General features: G+C 47.1%; 1 protein-coding gene and 1 pseudogene across 5 annotated transcripts in view; both read right to left on the minus strand.

Annotated features, from left to right (window-relative positions):
- Window positions 1-12,690, minus strand: part of TMEM50B (transmembrane protein 50B) — a 39,611-nt gene extending 26,921 nt beyond the window's left edge. The window contains exon 1 of one of the 5 annotated variants that reach the window (XM_024239218.3): window positions 12,524-12,690. The gene's annotated coding sequence lies outside the window, so the exon portion shown is untranslated. 5 annotated transcript variants of the gene reach the window in all.
- Window positions 12,691-14,174: 1,484 nt separating this feature from the next.
- Window positions 14,175-14,966, minus strand: LOC100443488 (small ribosomal subunit protein uS7-like; annotated as a pseudogene).
- Between the last annotated feature and the right edge of the window lie 606 nt (window positions 14,967-15,572).

Raw genomic sequence — 15,572 nt, forward strand, 5'->3', positions numbered from 1 at the left:
AGGAGTTCAAGACCAGCCTGGCCAAGATGGTAAAATCCTGTCTCTACTAAAAATACAAAAATCAGCCAGGCGTGGTGGCAGGCGCCTGTAACCCCAGCTACTTGGGAGGCTGAGGCAGGAGAATCGCTTGAACCCAGGCAGCAGAGGTTGCAATGAACCAAGATCGCACCACTGCACTCCAGCCTGGGTGATAGAGTGAGACTCCGTCTCCAAAAAAAAAAAAGTATAGGGAAAGTCAGCATGAATTTAAGGCAATGCTTGAAGGTTTTAAAAAAAATTCACTTCCCATATAAAATTCATTTCCCATATATTAATCTATTATAAATTGTTATATAAGCAGAAAAGAGGTAGGTATTTCCACACACAGATTTATGGAACAAGTCATAATCTCCTCCCAACTAGGGCTTAAGTTGGGTCAGAGATGGAGTGGGACAAAGGAACAGCAAAACAAATTTATACAAATAATGACTATGAAGGAAATGCATAGGATCATAAGAGAATAAAGGGGAAGCTTATTTTAGAATGAGTGGTCAGGGAAAGCCTCTCTGAAGAGGTAAAGTTTGCTAAAATTAAAAAAAAACCTACTGAAATTTAAAAGCTGAGTAAAGTTAATTAGATTAAATAGAAGTAAAAGGAGTAGAGCAGAGAGAGGGAAAAATATACACAAAGCCCCTAAATCCCTTAGTACCAGCAAGGAAGAATTAGCTGGTACCTAGGAGAATCAGGATAAAGTAAGAAAGTAAAGGGGGCAGGGCTCAGTGGCTCATGTCTGTAATCCTAGCACTTTGGGAGGCCAAGGGGGGCAGATCATTTGAGGTCAGGAGTTCGAGGCCAGTCTGGCCAACATGGTAAAACCCTGTCTCTACTAAAAATACAAAAATTAACAGGGCATGGTGGCGGGAGCCTGTAATCCCAGCTACTCGGGAGTCAGAGGCAGGAGAATCGCTTCAACCCAGGAGGTGGAGGTTGCAGTGAGCTGAGATCACACCACTGCATTGCCCAAGCTGGTCCCTAACTTCTGGCCCCAAGTGATTCTCCCATTTCAGCCCCCCTAGAGTAGCTGGGGTTACAGATGCAAGCCATGGTGCCCTAACAGAAATATGTTTAGAAGAGTTATAGGACACTATTTGCCAGAAAGAGTCAAGGAAAGATCAATAAATTAAAAAGAAATAAAATATGGCCAGGCGTGGTGGCTCATGCCTGTAATCCCAGCACTTTGGGAGGCCAAGGCAGGCAGATTACTTGAGGTCAGGAGTTCAAGACCACCCTGGCCAACATGGTGAAACCCTGTCTCTACTAAAAATACAAAAATTAGCCACCATGGTGGCCCACGCCTGTAGTTCCAGCTACTCAGGAGACTGAGGAAGGAGAATTGCTTGAACCTGGGAGGCAGAGGTTGCAGTGAGCCAAGATTGCGCCATTGCACTCCAGCCTGGGCAACAAGAGTGAAACTCTGTCTCAAAAAAAAGAGGATTTCTTTAAAGAGTTGTAATAGGAAATGAAACATGGCTTTACCAGTACAACCCTGAAGACAAGGCACAAGCAAAGCAATGGCTACCAGGCCAAGGCGGGAGAATCACTTGTGGCCAGGAGTGCAAGACCACACTCTACAAAAAATGTAAAAACTTAGCCAGGTATGGTGGTGCAAACCTGTAGTCCTAGCTACTTGAGGAGAGGCTGAGGTGGTAGGATCACCTGAGCCTAGGCATCTGAGACTGCGGTGAGTTATGACTGCACCACTGTACTCCAGGATGGATGCAGAGCAAGATCCTGTCTCTAAAAAAAATTCAAAATAAGTAAATAAATTATTAAAAATAAAGCAATGGCTACCAAGAGGTAGAAGTGGTCTAGTCAAAGAAAAGCAGATTGGTCTGGCAAGGCAAAATGGCTCATGCCTATAATCCCAACACTTTGGGAGGCCAAAGTGAAATGATCGCTCGAGGCAAGGAGTTTGAGACCAGCCTGGGCAAAACAGGCAGACCTTGTCTCTACAAAGAAAAAATATATATATAATAAAATGAAATGAAAATTAAAGCGGACTGGTCAAGAGGAAAGGTCATGCATGGCAACAGTTATTTTTTTAATGCTCCAGGCATTTTGCTGGTTGACTTTCCACAGGACCAAAAAACAATAACATCTGTTTACTATGAGAGTATTTTGAGAAAGCCAAAGCTTTAGCAGAAAAACACCCCGGAAAGCTTCGCCAAAGAGTCCTCCACCACAAACAACAATGCTCCTGCTCATTCCTCTCATCAAACAAAGGCAATTTTACAAGAGTTCCGATGGGAAATCATTAGGCATCCACCTTACCGTCTGGGTCCTCTGACTTCTTTTTGTTTCCTAATCTTCAAACATCTTTAAAAGGCACCCATTTTCCTTCAGTTAATAATGTAACAAAGATGGCATTGACATGGTTAAATTCCCAGGACCCTCAGTTCTTTAGGGATTGACTAAATGGCTGCTATCACTGCTTACAAAAGTGTCTTGAACTTGATGGAGCTTACACTGAGAAACAGTTTATATTTTTTACTTGTGCTTTTTAATTCCATTTTTACACAGACTTTCTGAAGTCCCCTGATATATTTCAAAATAACTAGGAGAGGACTTGAAATGTTCAAAACACATAGAAATGATAAATACTTGAGGTGATGTGGACTCTAAATACCCTATTTATTACATGTGTTATGCATATAACAAAATATCTTATGTACCCCATAACTATGTACAAATATTATGTATTAATTATAAAAAAGAAACATTGAGAGACCGAAAAATACCCTTTGGGATTTAAAAACATGATGGTAGAAACTTTCTTAAATTCCAAATAGAAGGGTTGGGGAATAAAAGTTAAGAAAATAGAGGCTGGCTGGCCCGGCGCGGTGGCTCACGCCTGTAATCCCGGCACTTTGGGAGGCCGAGGCGGGCAGATCATGAAGTCAGGAGATCGAGACCATCCTGGCTAACACGGTGAAAACCCGTCTCTACCAAAAATGCAAAAAATTAGCCAGGTGTGGTGGCGGGTGCCTGTAGTCCCAGCTACTCAGGAGGCTGAGGCAGGAGAACGGAATGAACCCAGGAGGCAGAGCTTGCAGTAAGCTGAGATCGTGCCACTGCACTCCAGCCTGGGTGACAGAGCAAGACTCCATCTCAAGAAAAAAAAAAACAAAAAGAAAAGAAAAAAGAAAATAGAGGCTGGCTGCGGTGGCTCACGCCCGTAATCCCAGCACTTTAAGAGGCAGAGGTGGGCGGATCACCTGAGGTCAGGAGTTCGAAACCAGCCTGGCCAACATGGCAAAACCCCGACTCTACTAAAAAGTACAAAAATTAGCCGGGAGTGGTGGCAGGCAACTGTCATCCCAGCTACTCAGGAGGCTGAGGCAGGAGAATCACTTGAACCCGGGAGACAGAGGTTGCACTGAGCCGAGATCGCGCCACTTCACTCCAGCCTGGGTGACAACAGCGAGACTCCATCTCAAAAAAAAAAAAAAAAAAAAAAAAAGAAAAGAAAAGAAAATAGAGCAACACTCAGCATGGTGGCTCCTGTCTATGATCCCAGTACTTTGGGAAGCTTTTAAGCAGGAGGAGACTTTGAGGTCAGGAGTTCTGAGACCAGTCTGGGAAACACAGTGAGACTTTGTCTCTATAAAAACTTAAAATGAATGAATAAATAAATAAATAAACAAAATTGCCCAGACATGGTGACATACGCCTCTAGTCCCAGCTACTTGGGAGGCTGAGCTGAAGGATCACTTAAGCCTAAAAGGTCAACGTTGCAGTGAGCCATGATCATGCCACTGCACTCCAGCCTGGGTGAGAGAGCAAGACTCTCTCAAAAATAAAAAAAAAAAAGAAAAGAAAAGAAAAAGAAAATACAACAATAGAGCAAAAAAATAGATAGAAAACAGATAAGAAATTAGAAGACCAGGGCCAGGCACGGTGGCTCACGCCTGTAATCCCAGGACTTTGGGAGGCCCAGGCAGGCAGATCACCTGAGATCAGGAGTTAGAGACCAGCCTGACCAACATGGAGAAACTCCGTCTCTACTAAAAATACAAAATTAGCCATGAGTGGTGGCACATGCCTGTAATCCCAGCTATTTGGGAGGCTGAGGCAGGAGAATCACTTGAACCCAGGAGGCGGAGGTTGCAGTGAGCTGAGATCTCGCCACTGCACTCCACCCTGGGCGACAGAGCGAGACTCTGTCTCCAAAAAAAGAAAGAAAGAAGTTAGAAGACCAGTATAAAAGATTCACATATAAATAACAGGTATTTCAGAAAGAAACTACACAGGAAATAGAAGAGAAAAAAGAATCAACAAAATATTTCAAGAAAATTTCCCCAGAATAAAAGTTCTTGTATTTCCAGATTTAAAGTACCCATTGAATACTTAACTAATGGAGTAAAAAAAGACCCACACTTCATTTTAAATTTCAAAACACTGAGGTCAATGCGTAGATTCTATATGTTTGCAGAGAGGGAAAAAACCAGGTCGCATACAAAGGAGCAGGAATTATAGTAGCTTTTGGAATTTGTGTGTGTGTGTGTGTGTGTGTGTGTGTGTGTGTATGTGAGACAGGGTCTCACTCTGTCACCCAGGCTGGAGTACAGTGGCATGATCACAGCTTACTGCAGCCTCTACCTGCTAGGCTCAAGTGATCCTCCCACCTCAGCCCCCAGGAAAAGCTGAGACTATAAGCACACACTACCACGCCCAGCTAATTTTTTATAGAGATGGGATTTTGCCATATTGCCCAGGCTGGTCTTGAACTTCTGGACATAAGCAATCCATCCACTGCAGCCTCCCAAAGTGCTGGGATTACAGGCGTGAGACACCACACCTGGCCCTCAGCTTGGAATTCTTAACAGTAAAACTCCAAGCAAGATGACAATGGGGCAGTAAGTTCAAAACTCCGTAGGAAAATTATTTCCAACTAAAAGATTTTTACCAGCCAAAATATCAATCAAGTATGAGGACAGCACCAAAACATATTCAGAAGCATTTTGAGAGGCCAAGGCAGGTGGATCACTTGAAGCCAGGAGTTCAAGACCAACCTGGCCAACATGGCAAAACCCTGTCTCTACTTAAACAACAACAAAAAAATATTCAGACACGCAAGGTCTCCAAAAAATGTAACTCTTCTTCTAAAAATGTAACTCTTCTTGTCAAGAAGCTACTGGAGTTTGAGCTTCACCAGGGAGAGTAAATTAATAAAAGAGAATACAGGATACAGGAAAGATCCTGCACAGAAGAGCTAAAAAGAATCCAGCTGTGCCCCAGAAGCAGCAGGTAATCAGGCCAGGCTGAAGCAGTTTTTTTGTGAGGGATTTTGTGCCTTTATACAAAACAATCTTTTAATAAATCCACTGGAATATAGCAGCTTTTGAAGCTGAGGACTGAATGCTCCAGGAACTTGGCCCAGAGCCTATCTGCTATACTCAGTGGGGCTTGGCTTGATCTTGAGCATATGCTGATGCAGTTCCTGCTCTCCTGCAAGGCGTGCAGCCTTCGTCAGCAGAGGACACTCACTTCCCCCACAGAGAGGTTCTGCTTTCACCTACCCTGTTAACTACAGGTAGGCCATGGTGAGCTAAGAAGCAGAAAATGCAGAGGAGCCCACTCCTTCTGACCTTATTTTTGTTGTCTTTCCATTATTTGGTCCACTAGAACCTTCCAGATACCCTGACTGACTGAGGTGACCCCCCTTTCCTAGGACTCATAACACAGCGCACAAACTTCCTCAGAAAGGCCCCCTGTAAACAGGCAAGGGATCTGAAGCCATTCTGTTCAGCTCATCTTTTCCTAAAAATCTTCATCTAAGTGGCTGTCCTTTCCTTAGTGAAGTTTGACCTTATAATTATAAAATGATGCCGGGCATGGTGGCTCATGCCTGTTATCCCAACTTTGGGAGGCCGAGGCAGGTGGATCATGAGATCAGGATTTCGAGACCAGCCTGGCCAACATAGTGAAACCCCACCTCTACTAAAAATACAAAAATTAGCCAGCTACTCAGGAGGGTGAGGAAGGAGAATTGCTTGAATCTGGGAGGCAGAGGTTGCAGTGAGCCAAGATCATGCCACTGCACTCCAGCCTGGGTGACAGAGCAAGACTGTCTCAAAAAAATAAATAAAATGAAATTTCAATCCCAAATTTAGAAAGTTCTAGCATTGGCTGGGTGCGGTGGCTCATGCCTGTAATCCCAGCACTTTGGGAGGCCAAGGTGGGCAGATTACTTGAGGTCAGGAGTTCGAGACCAGCCCGGCCAACATGGTGAAACCCCATCTCTACTAAAAATACAAAAATTAGCCAGGCGTGGTGGCACACATCTGAAACCTTAGCTACTCGGGAGACTGAGGCAGGAGAATCACTTGAACCTGTAAGGCGGAGGTTGCAGTAAGCCAAGATGGCACCACTGCACTCCAGCTGGGCAACAGAGTGAGACTCTGTCTCAAAAAAAAAAAAAAAAAAAGAAAAGAAAGCTCAGGCTGGGCACGATGGCTCATGCCTGTAATCCCAGCACTTTGGGAGGCCGAGATGGACGGATCACAAGGTCAGGAGATTGAGACCATCCTGGCTAACACAGTGAAACCCCGTCTCTACTAAAAATAATAAAAAATAGCCGGGTGTGATGGCGGGCGCCTGTAGTTCCAGCTACTCGGGAGGCTGAGGCAGGAGAATGGAGAGAACCTGGGAGGCAGAGCTTGCGGTGAGTGGAGATCTCGCCACTGCACTCTAGGCTGGGTGACAGAGCGACAGCGAGACTCCGTCTCAAAAAAAAAAAAAAAAAAAAAAGAAAGCTCTAGCATTTTCTAATAAGTATGTCTGGACTTCATCTATGCTCTCAGGGACAGAACTTTGTTATTACAGTTTATTTAATGAACAGCCCACTATTAATAAAGATAAAGACAGTTTATAGCCCTCTGAGGTTTAACTGCAGAAATTAATGAGGTGTTATGATTTTATAGCCTGATAAGAAAATCAATCCCAAAGATATTATTATTTTGTTGCCCTGTGGAACATTAACCAATTAAACTAACTTAGCCATAATACTGAGACATTTCTCTCCCTACAAATTACATAAATATCAATTCCTTATATCCTCTTAAAACCAGCTCTTTGGCCAGGCATGGTGGCTCACGCCTGTAATCCCAGCACTTTGGGAGGCCAAGGTGGGCAGATCACCTAAGGTCAGGAGTTTGAGACCAGCCTATGCTGGCCAGGCTGGTGAAACCCCGTCTCTACTTAAAATACAAAAATTAGCTGGGCATGGTGGCAGGCACCTGTAATCCTAGCTACTCAGGAGTCTGAGGCAGAGCTGCTTGAGCCCAGGAGGAGGAGGTTGCAGTGAGCTGAGACCATGCCACTGTACCCCAGCCTGGGCGACAGAGCCAGACTCCATCTCAAAACAAAACAAAACAAAAACACAGCTCTTTGAGGTACTCTCAATAATAGTAAAACAAAACTGAAACATGCTCCCTATCTATCTGCATGATAATTGTGTTTGTAACACTATTCATTCAAAACTAAGGTGGCTCACGACTGTAATCCCAGCACTTTGTGAGGCCAAGGTGGGTGGATCACCTGAGGTCAGGAATTCAAGACCAGCCTGGCCAACCTGGAGAAACCCCATCCCTACTAAAAATAAAAAAACTAGCCAGGCGTGATGGCGGTCACCTGTAATCCCAGCTACTTGGGAGGCTGAGGCAGGAGAACCGCTTGAACCCAGAAGGCGGAGGCAGCAGTGAGCCGAGATTGTGCCACTGGCACTCCAGCCTGGGTAACAGAGCAAGACTCTGTCTCCAAAAACAAAAAACCCACTAAGTATACTGTTTAGGATATAGGAGTGTGTGTGCAAATTTATGTATATATTTGTAAACATGCACATATGTATAAATGTATATGTATGTGAATTTATGTATACATGCATAAAGCTTATTTTAAAAAGCAAGAGAAAGATAAACACAAAAATCAGGACACAGGCTACCTCTGGAAGAAAAAAATGCAAACATTTTGTTCCTCCACCGCCACCACCCCCAAGACAAGAGTCTCTCTCTGTCACCCAGGATGGAGCGCAGTGGCGTGATCTGAGCTCACTGCAACCTCCACCTCCCAGGTTCAAGCGATTCTCCTGCCTCAGCCCCCCGAGTAGCTGAGATTACAGGTGCCCACCACCACGACCGGCTAATTTTTTTATTTTTGGTAGAGACAGGGTTTCACATGTTGGCCAGGCTGGTCTCCAACACCCAATCTTCAGTGATCTGCCTGTCTCAGCCTCCCAAGATGCTGGCATTACAGGTGTGAGCCACTGCGGCTGGCCAAACATTTTGTTTCTTAATCTGGTAGTGGATACAAAATGATCATTGCAATAGTATTCTTTAAATTATACATGTTTTATATGCTTTTTTGTACCTGAGATAAAATTTGCAATAAAAGAAATTATTATTTTTTTTTTTTGTGAGATGAAGTCTCGTTCTGTCGCCCAGGCTGGAGTGCAGTGGCACGATCTTGGCTCACTGCAACCCCCGCCTCCTGGATTCAAGCAGTTATCTGCCCCCACCTCCCATGTAGCTGGGATTACAGGTGCCCACCACCAGGCCCGACTACTTTTTTGTATTTTTAGTAGAGACGGGGTTTCACCATCTTGGCCAGGCTGGTCTTGAACTCCTGACCTAGTGATCCACCCGCCTTGGCCTCCCAGAGTGCTGGTAATACAGGCGTGAGCCACCATGCCCAGGAAGAAATTACTTTTAAAAAAGAACAAGCAGCTGGGCGCGGTGGCTTACTCCTGTAATCCCAGCACTTTGGGAGGCCAAGGTGGGCAGATCACGAGATCAGGAGAACAAGACAATCCTGGCTAACACGTTGAAACCCCATCTCTACTAAAAATACAAAATTAGCCGGGGTGGTGGCACATGTCTGTAATCCCAGCTACTCAGGAGGCTGAGGCAGGAGAATTGCTTGAACCTGGGAGACGGAGGTTGCAGTGAGCCAAGATTGTGCCATTGCACTCCAGCCTGGGCAACAAGAGCAAAACTCCGTCTCAAAAAATAATAATAAATAAATAAATAAAAATAAAAATAAAAATAAAAAGAATATATGAAATCTTAGAAATGCATTTAATTCAAATAGATTTAGCTACTGCTTTTAAATTATAAAATCTTTTAAGTTATAACATCAAGCGTGGTGGCTCACACCTGTAATCCCAGCACTTTGGGAGGCCGAGGCCAGCGGATCACGAGGTCAGGAGATTGAGACCATCCTGGCTAAAACGATGAAACGCCGTCTCCAATAAAAACACAAAAAATTAGCTGGGCGTGGTGGAGGGCGCCTGTAGTCCCAGCTTCTCAGGAGGCTGAGGCAGGAGAATGGTGTGAACCCGGGAGGTGGAGCTTGCAGTGAGCTGAGATCGTGCCACTGCACTCCAGCCTGGGTGACAGAGTGAGACTCCGTCTCAAAAAATAAAATAAAATAAAATAAAAATAAAAAAAACTGTAAGTTTAAAAAGATTCCTTGTGAAATAAAATTATATCAAAGTACAATCATCTGTTTATATTATCTACCTGAAACTTACCCTACAACGACAAAAAGATTTTCATAAAGCAAAGCTTTTAATGGCTAAAACCCAGAAACAGCCAAAATGTCCATCAATAAGGAACCAAAAAATGTATATTAGGGTACATCCAAACAACGGTATACCATGCAACATTCTGAAAATGAGGCAGGCTGGCTGGGCAGGATGGCTCACACCTGTAATCCCAGCACTTTGAGAGGCTGAGGCAGGTGGATGGCTTAAGCTCAGGAATTAAGACCAGCCTGGGCAATATGAGAAACCCGTCTCTACAAAAATTACAAAAATTAGGCATGGTGGCACTCGCCTATAGTCTCAGCTTCTCAGGAGGCTGAGGTGGGAGGATCGTTTGAGCCTAAGGCTGCAGTGAGCCGTGAGGGAACCACTGCACTCCAGCCTGGACAACACAGTGAGACCAGTCTCCAAAGTGAGGGGTGGGATTGGGGGGAAACGAGGTAGGTCTCCACGTGCTTACGAAGGAAATGTGTCCTTATATTATCATCAGTTGCCGAGCAATATTATAGTATAATATCCTCCTAGGGAATGGAATTGAGGATGTAAAGAGTGAACAAACAAGGAATCCTAACTTGACATACCTTGCGCTGTCCGAATTTTACTTGATATTCTTCTATGTTTTAAACAACCTGAATGTTACTTTAATCATTTAAAAAGTAAAACGGGCTAGGTACGGTGGTTCACGTCTGTAATCCCAGCACTTTGGGAGGCCGAGGCAGATTACCTGAGGTCAGGAGTTCGAGTCTCTACTAAAAACACAAAAATTAGCTGGGCGTGGCGGCGGGCGCCTGTAATCCCAGCTACTTGGGAGGCTGAGACAGGAGAATGGTTTAAACCTGGGAGGCGGAGGTTGCAGTGAGCCACGATCGCGCCATTGCACTCCAGCCTGGGCAACAAGAGCAAAACTGGGCCTCAAAAAATATATATATACATAAGTTAAAAATAAACTTAGGCCGGGCACAGTGGCTCACGCCTGTAATCCCAGCACTTTGGGAGGCTGAGGCAGGTGGATCACGAGGTCAGGAGATCGAGACCATCCTGGCTAAAACGGTGAAAACCCGTCTTTACTAAAAATACAAAAAATTAGCCGGGCGTGGTGGTGGGTGCCTGTAGTCCCAACTACTCGGGAGGCTGAGGCAGGAGAATGGCGTGAACCCAGGACGTGGAGCTTGCAGTGAACCGAGATCTTGCCACTGCACTCCAGCCTGGGAGACAGAGCAAGACTCCGTCTCAAAAAATAAATAAATAAATAAATTTAAAAATAATAATAATACACTTTAAAAGGCCAGGCGCGGTGGTCACACCTGTAATCCCAGTACTTTCAGGGACCGAGGCGAGCGGATCACTTGAGGTCAGGAGTTCAAGACCAGCCTGGCCAACACGGTGAAACTCTCTCTCTACTAAGAATATAAAAATTAGCCAGGCATGGTGGCAGGCGCCTGTGATCCCAGCTACTCGGGAGGCTGAGGCTGTAAAATCCCTTTAACCCTAGAGGTGCAGGCTGCAGTGAGCAGAGATCGGGCCACTGTACTTGCAGCCTGGTCAACGAGGGAGACCCTGTCTCAAAAAAAACAGAAAAGGAAAATGAGGATAAAATACGATAAATTCTTTACCTTGGCCCCCAGAAGTGAATTCAGAATTCAGAAAAGACTAGCCAGTGTAAGGCTGCTGTAACCCTAGTTGACAGAGAGGAGGGATTGGGGTGGTGAGTGGGAAGGCTATGTCTCTGGAAGAAGAAATATACGTCCCCACCTCACTCTAATTAAACCTGCTTTTCCAGCACGATAAATATTCAAGATAACTTTTGGTTTGCATTTCAAGAACAAAGTCTTGCACCACTATCCTCAGTTTAAAAAAAAAGTTTAATGTTTGCTCTACGTTTGAAATGCATGCAGGTTTAAAATACGAGAAGACAAGAAACAAAATGATGAAAAAGTGTGACCGGCCTGAGAGTTCAGAGCCTCTGAAGTGTCAAGGGATCCACAGTGCAGGTAGGATGAAGAGTCTGAAAGGGGAGATGGGATCCTCCGAAAAGAGAAAATCGGGTCTTACAGCGCGACGATGCGGATGCCACTTCCCTCCCACCCCGTCCCGTCCGAGGCCTCCGCCCCCTGCCCCTCCGCACCCCCCGACCCAGGCACGCGCAGCGGGGAGCAGCCCAGCCCAGCCCGTCACACTGCTTTGGTTTTGAAAGGTCATGTATTTACCTTAGAATTTCAGCACCTTCCAACTTACTGTTTTAAGTACCTTTAACCAGCCTATTGGCTAAAAACCGAAACGGTCCTACCCGCGACTACCACTGCTCCAGTGACAATGCTCTGCTGCTACTTATTTAACGGAGCTCAAGGTTTATAATTCTCGAAAGAATGTTGTTCCCCTTCCCTTTCCCCTCCCGCCTCTGTACTTGACTCTCGTAAGAATGAAATCAGAAAAGTGCAGAAAACACGGGTTCCTAGCAATGGTTCAGGGCAAACGAGAGGGGCGAAGAAGGGCTGGAGCCGCCCCGGGGCCCTCGCTCTGGCCTCGGGAGGGCGTCGCGGCCGCAGCAGGGCGTCCCGAAAACCGTCGCCTCCGTGCCCGCCGCGCGAGAAGGTGAAAGGCACGAGATGGAGCCCCTCCAGCCCTCCCCAGGAACGCAACCTGACGGCGTGACAGCGCGGCAGGGCAGCCTCCCCGGGCTGCTTGCGGGTCGCGGCAGCGCCACGGTCACGGTCGGCCCGAAGGGGCGCGGGCAGGAGCAAGAAGGGGCGGCGGGGGCTCCGCGGGCCCGAGTCTGCAGGCCGGTGCCGAGCGCAGGGAAAACCCGGCTGGGCGGCGCCACAGCCCCCAGCCCCCAGAAGGCCGGGCCGGACAGGGCCCGACGAGGGCGCCTCCTTACGCGCGGGCGGCGGGCGCGAGCCCTCTAGGGTTGCCTGGCGCCGGAGACCCACAGACAGGACTCACCCAGCTTCCTCAAATGCCCACGCCGACTTCAGGCGCGCACGCAGGAAGGAGACTGCTGCGCCACAGCCCTGCCGGCGTCCACCGGCTCCACCTCAGCCCCGGGAGCCGGGAGCTGGCGGCCGGCGCGAGGATAGAGCGCCGGTGAGGCGGGGCGAGGCGCCGTGTGCACCGCAGCGACCAATCGGAGCGCAGCAAGTGGCCGGCCGGGGGCGGGGCGGGACGTGAGGGGGCGGGGAGAGGGCGTTGGCTGGGCGCAGCGGGACGCCGGGCGCTCCTCGCGACCAATCGGCGTGCAGCAAGTGGCCCGCCGAGGGCAGGGAGAGCTCCGAGGGGCGGGGTGGGCTGCTCTGCGGGCCTCCCGGAGCCGGGGTCCAGACCCAGCTATCTACGGTTCGGGACAGAGCGGGACGGGCCTCTCCTGTCCCCTGCCGGTGGGCGGCCGCCGCCGGGCACCCGCTGCTGCGTTTCTGCACGCGGACTTGAAGTGCAGTACCGTGAGATTACGTGCGGACGGAGCTCGAGACCCGGGGGACCAGGGTCTCCCTTCGCCTGTGGCCGATCAGTCTTGTCTGTCTGCGAGCTGCCCAGAGTAGGGAAGGTGCTCCGGAAGGGTTCTCGGGAACGGAGGGTCCTTAGAGATGCCTTTTTCTAATCCCCTCAATTCAGAAATGGAGCCCCAGAAAGTTGAAGTTAGTAAACCAGGGCTACCCAGCGAGTGCTGGTTACCCGAGGTGATCCTCACAATACAATAGTCTTCTGATTTCGCTCGGCTCTCTCCCGTCTATTCACGCAGATTTTTGTCTTTTTTTTTTTCGTCTTTCTTATAGTCAGATATCTTTCAGCCTCTTGGATTTTCAACATAACTTTAACAGCCTTTGGAAGCCCCGTCTAAATTTCCTACAGAAATGCCTATAACCATTTAGTTGTTTGGGGAAAAGTCGAGCTTTGTTTTTTGGGTGGTTTGTTTGTTTGTTTGTTTGTTTGTTTTGAGACAGGGTCTTGCTCTGTTATCCAGGCTGGAGTGCAGTGGTGTGATCTTGGCTCACTGCAGCCTCTTACCTCCCACGCTCAATCGATCCTCCCACCTCAGCCTTCCCAGTAGCTGGGATTACAGGTGCGCACCACCATGCTTGGCTAATTTGTGTATTTTTAGTAGAGACGGGATTTCACCTGGCTGATCTTGAACTCCTGACCTCAGGTGATCCACCCGCCTCTGCCTCCCAAAATGCTGGGACTACAAGCGTGGGCCACTGTGCCCAGCCAAGTAGAGTTATTATCAGTGGAAATCTAAAAAGCATTTTACTTGAGGCATAATGAAGTAAAAGGTTTTGTATCATGGAATTATCACCAAAAATGCCATCCTGGATAATGTTCTCCTATAGCTCTTATACATGGGCTAGGATCTAGGTGTTCAATAAATATGTGCTGAATAAGTTACTTTTGAAATATGTCACAATGCTGGCACTCCACCAGAAGAGAGGATACAGAAGGGAACACTCTCTTTAAGAACCTTTTGAAAGGGGCAGGGGTTGCATGTACCATTTTTGTTTTCATTCTGCTAGTAAAATAGTCACTTGACTACACCAAATTGCAAAGAAGGCTGGAAAATGGGGTTTCAGTACTAAGGAAGGAAAACTAGATATTAGGGGACAATTAGAAGTTTCCAAATCTTATCACTTTTTTTGGGGGGGGTGGGGGAGGCATCCCAAAGGGCAGACTGGTTTATTAGGCAGCAGCCAGGAAAACCAGCGGTTGGATTTGTCCCCACGCTCCAGCTCATCCTTCTTCTTGATGGCATAGGAGCTGGAGGAGCCCTTGGTGGCATTGATGAGCTCATCTGCCAGGCACTCAGCAATGGTCTTGATGTTCCAGAAGGCAGCCTCACGAGTGCCTGTGCACAGCAGCCAGAAGACCTGATTCACACAGTGCAGTGGGGACACGTCCACAGCCTGTCGTCTCACAGTCCCTGCTCGCCCAATGCATGTGGAGTCCTCCCAGGGACCACTGTTGATGATGGCGTTCACCAGGACCTGGAGAGGGTCCTCGCCTGTGAGCAAGTGGATGAAATTGAAGGCATGCTTGATGATGCACATGATCATGAGCTTGTTGCTGTTGTTGCAGCCATGCATCATCATGGAGTTAGTGAGGGGCTCCACAATGGGGCACTGAGCTTTGCGGAAGCATTTGGCTGCATACCACCCAGCACTGTGAGGCAGGTACTTGGCATACTTCTCCTTCACTGCAATGTAATCTTGCAGGGAAATGCCATTGATCTGCATATCATCAGCGCTCCACTTCCCAGAGAGCTTGATGTCAAGGGGTCGCTGCCACTGCTGGTGCTGCTGTCTCCCACTTGGTCATCCTGAGGGCACAGCCTGAGTGTCTCTGTCGATCAGCATGGACCACGTGCTGCCCTGGCACAGACAGGCCATCGCTTTTTAAAGTACTAATATTTTAAGGTTTCCCAGGATTTTTTTAAGCTTTGTCACAGAATAATATCTGTAGAAAAATGATTACCTCCATAAATGAAGGAAGACATTACTGTTCACCTACCATTGGGATGCACATGCTTTAAGTTGCTTTTTTAGTAGTGGAGACTTATGTTAATGCAGCTTGTCTGAAGTCCTTTTCTACTGCTATAACAGAATAACACAGAACAGGCAATTTATAAACAATAGTGTTTTATTTGGTCCACAGTTCTAGAAGTCGGGAACTCCAAGAGCATGGTGCTGGCATCTTGTAAGGACTTTCATGCTGTGTCATCCCATGGTAGAAAACAAGACAGACGGGCCAATGAGCATACAAGACAGAAAAAGAAAATCAGGCTGACGCTATCCTTTTACCAAGAGCCCAATCCCAAGATAACTAACCCACTCCCACAATAACAGCATTAATCCATTCATGAGGGTGGAGCCCTCATGACCCAATCACATCTTCAAGGTTCTACCTCTCAACACGATTACAATAGTAATTAAGTTTCAAACACATGAACTTTTTGGGGACACATTCAAACCATAACACAATTTGCTTCTCTCAGTCTATAAACCTC

The sequence above is a fragment of the Pongo abelii genome, chromosome 22 (assembly GCF_028885655.2).
Source record: "Pongo abelii isolate AG06213 chromosome 22, NHGRI_mPonAbe1-v2.0_pri, whole genome shotgun sequence".
Classification (NCBI taxonomy): Eukaryota; Metazoa; Chordata; class Mammalia; order Primates; family Hominidae; genus Pongo; species Pongo abelii.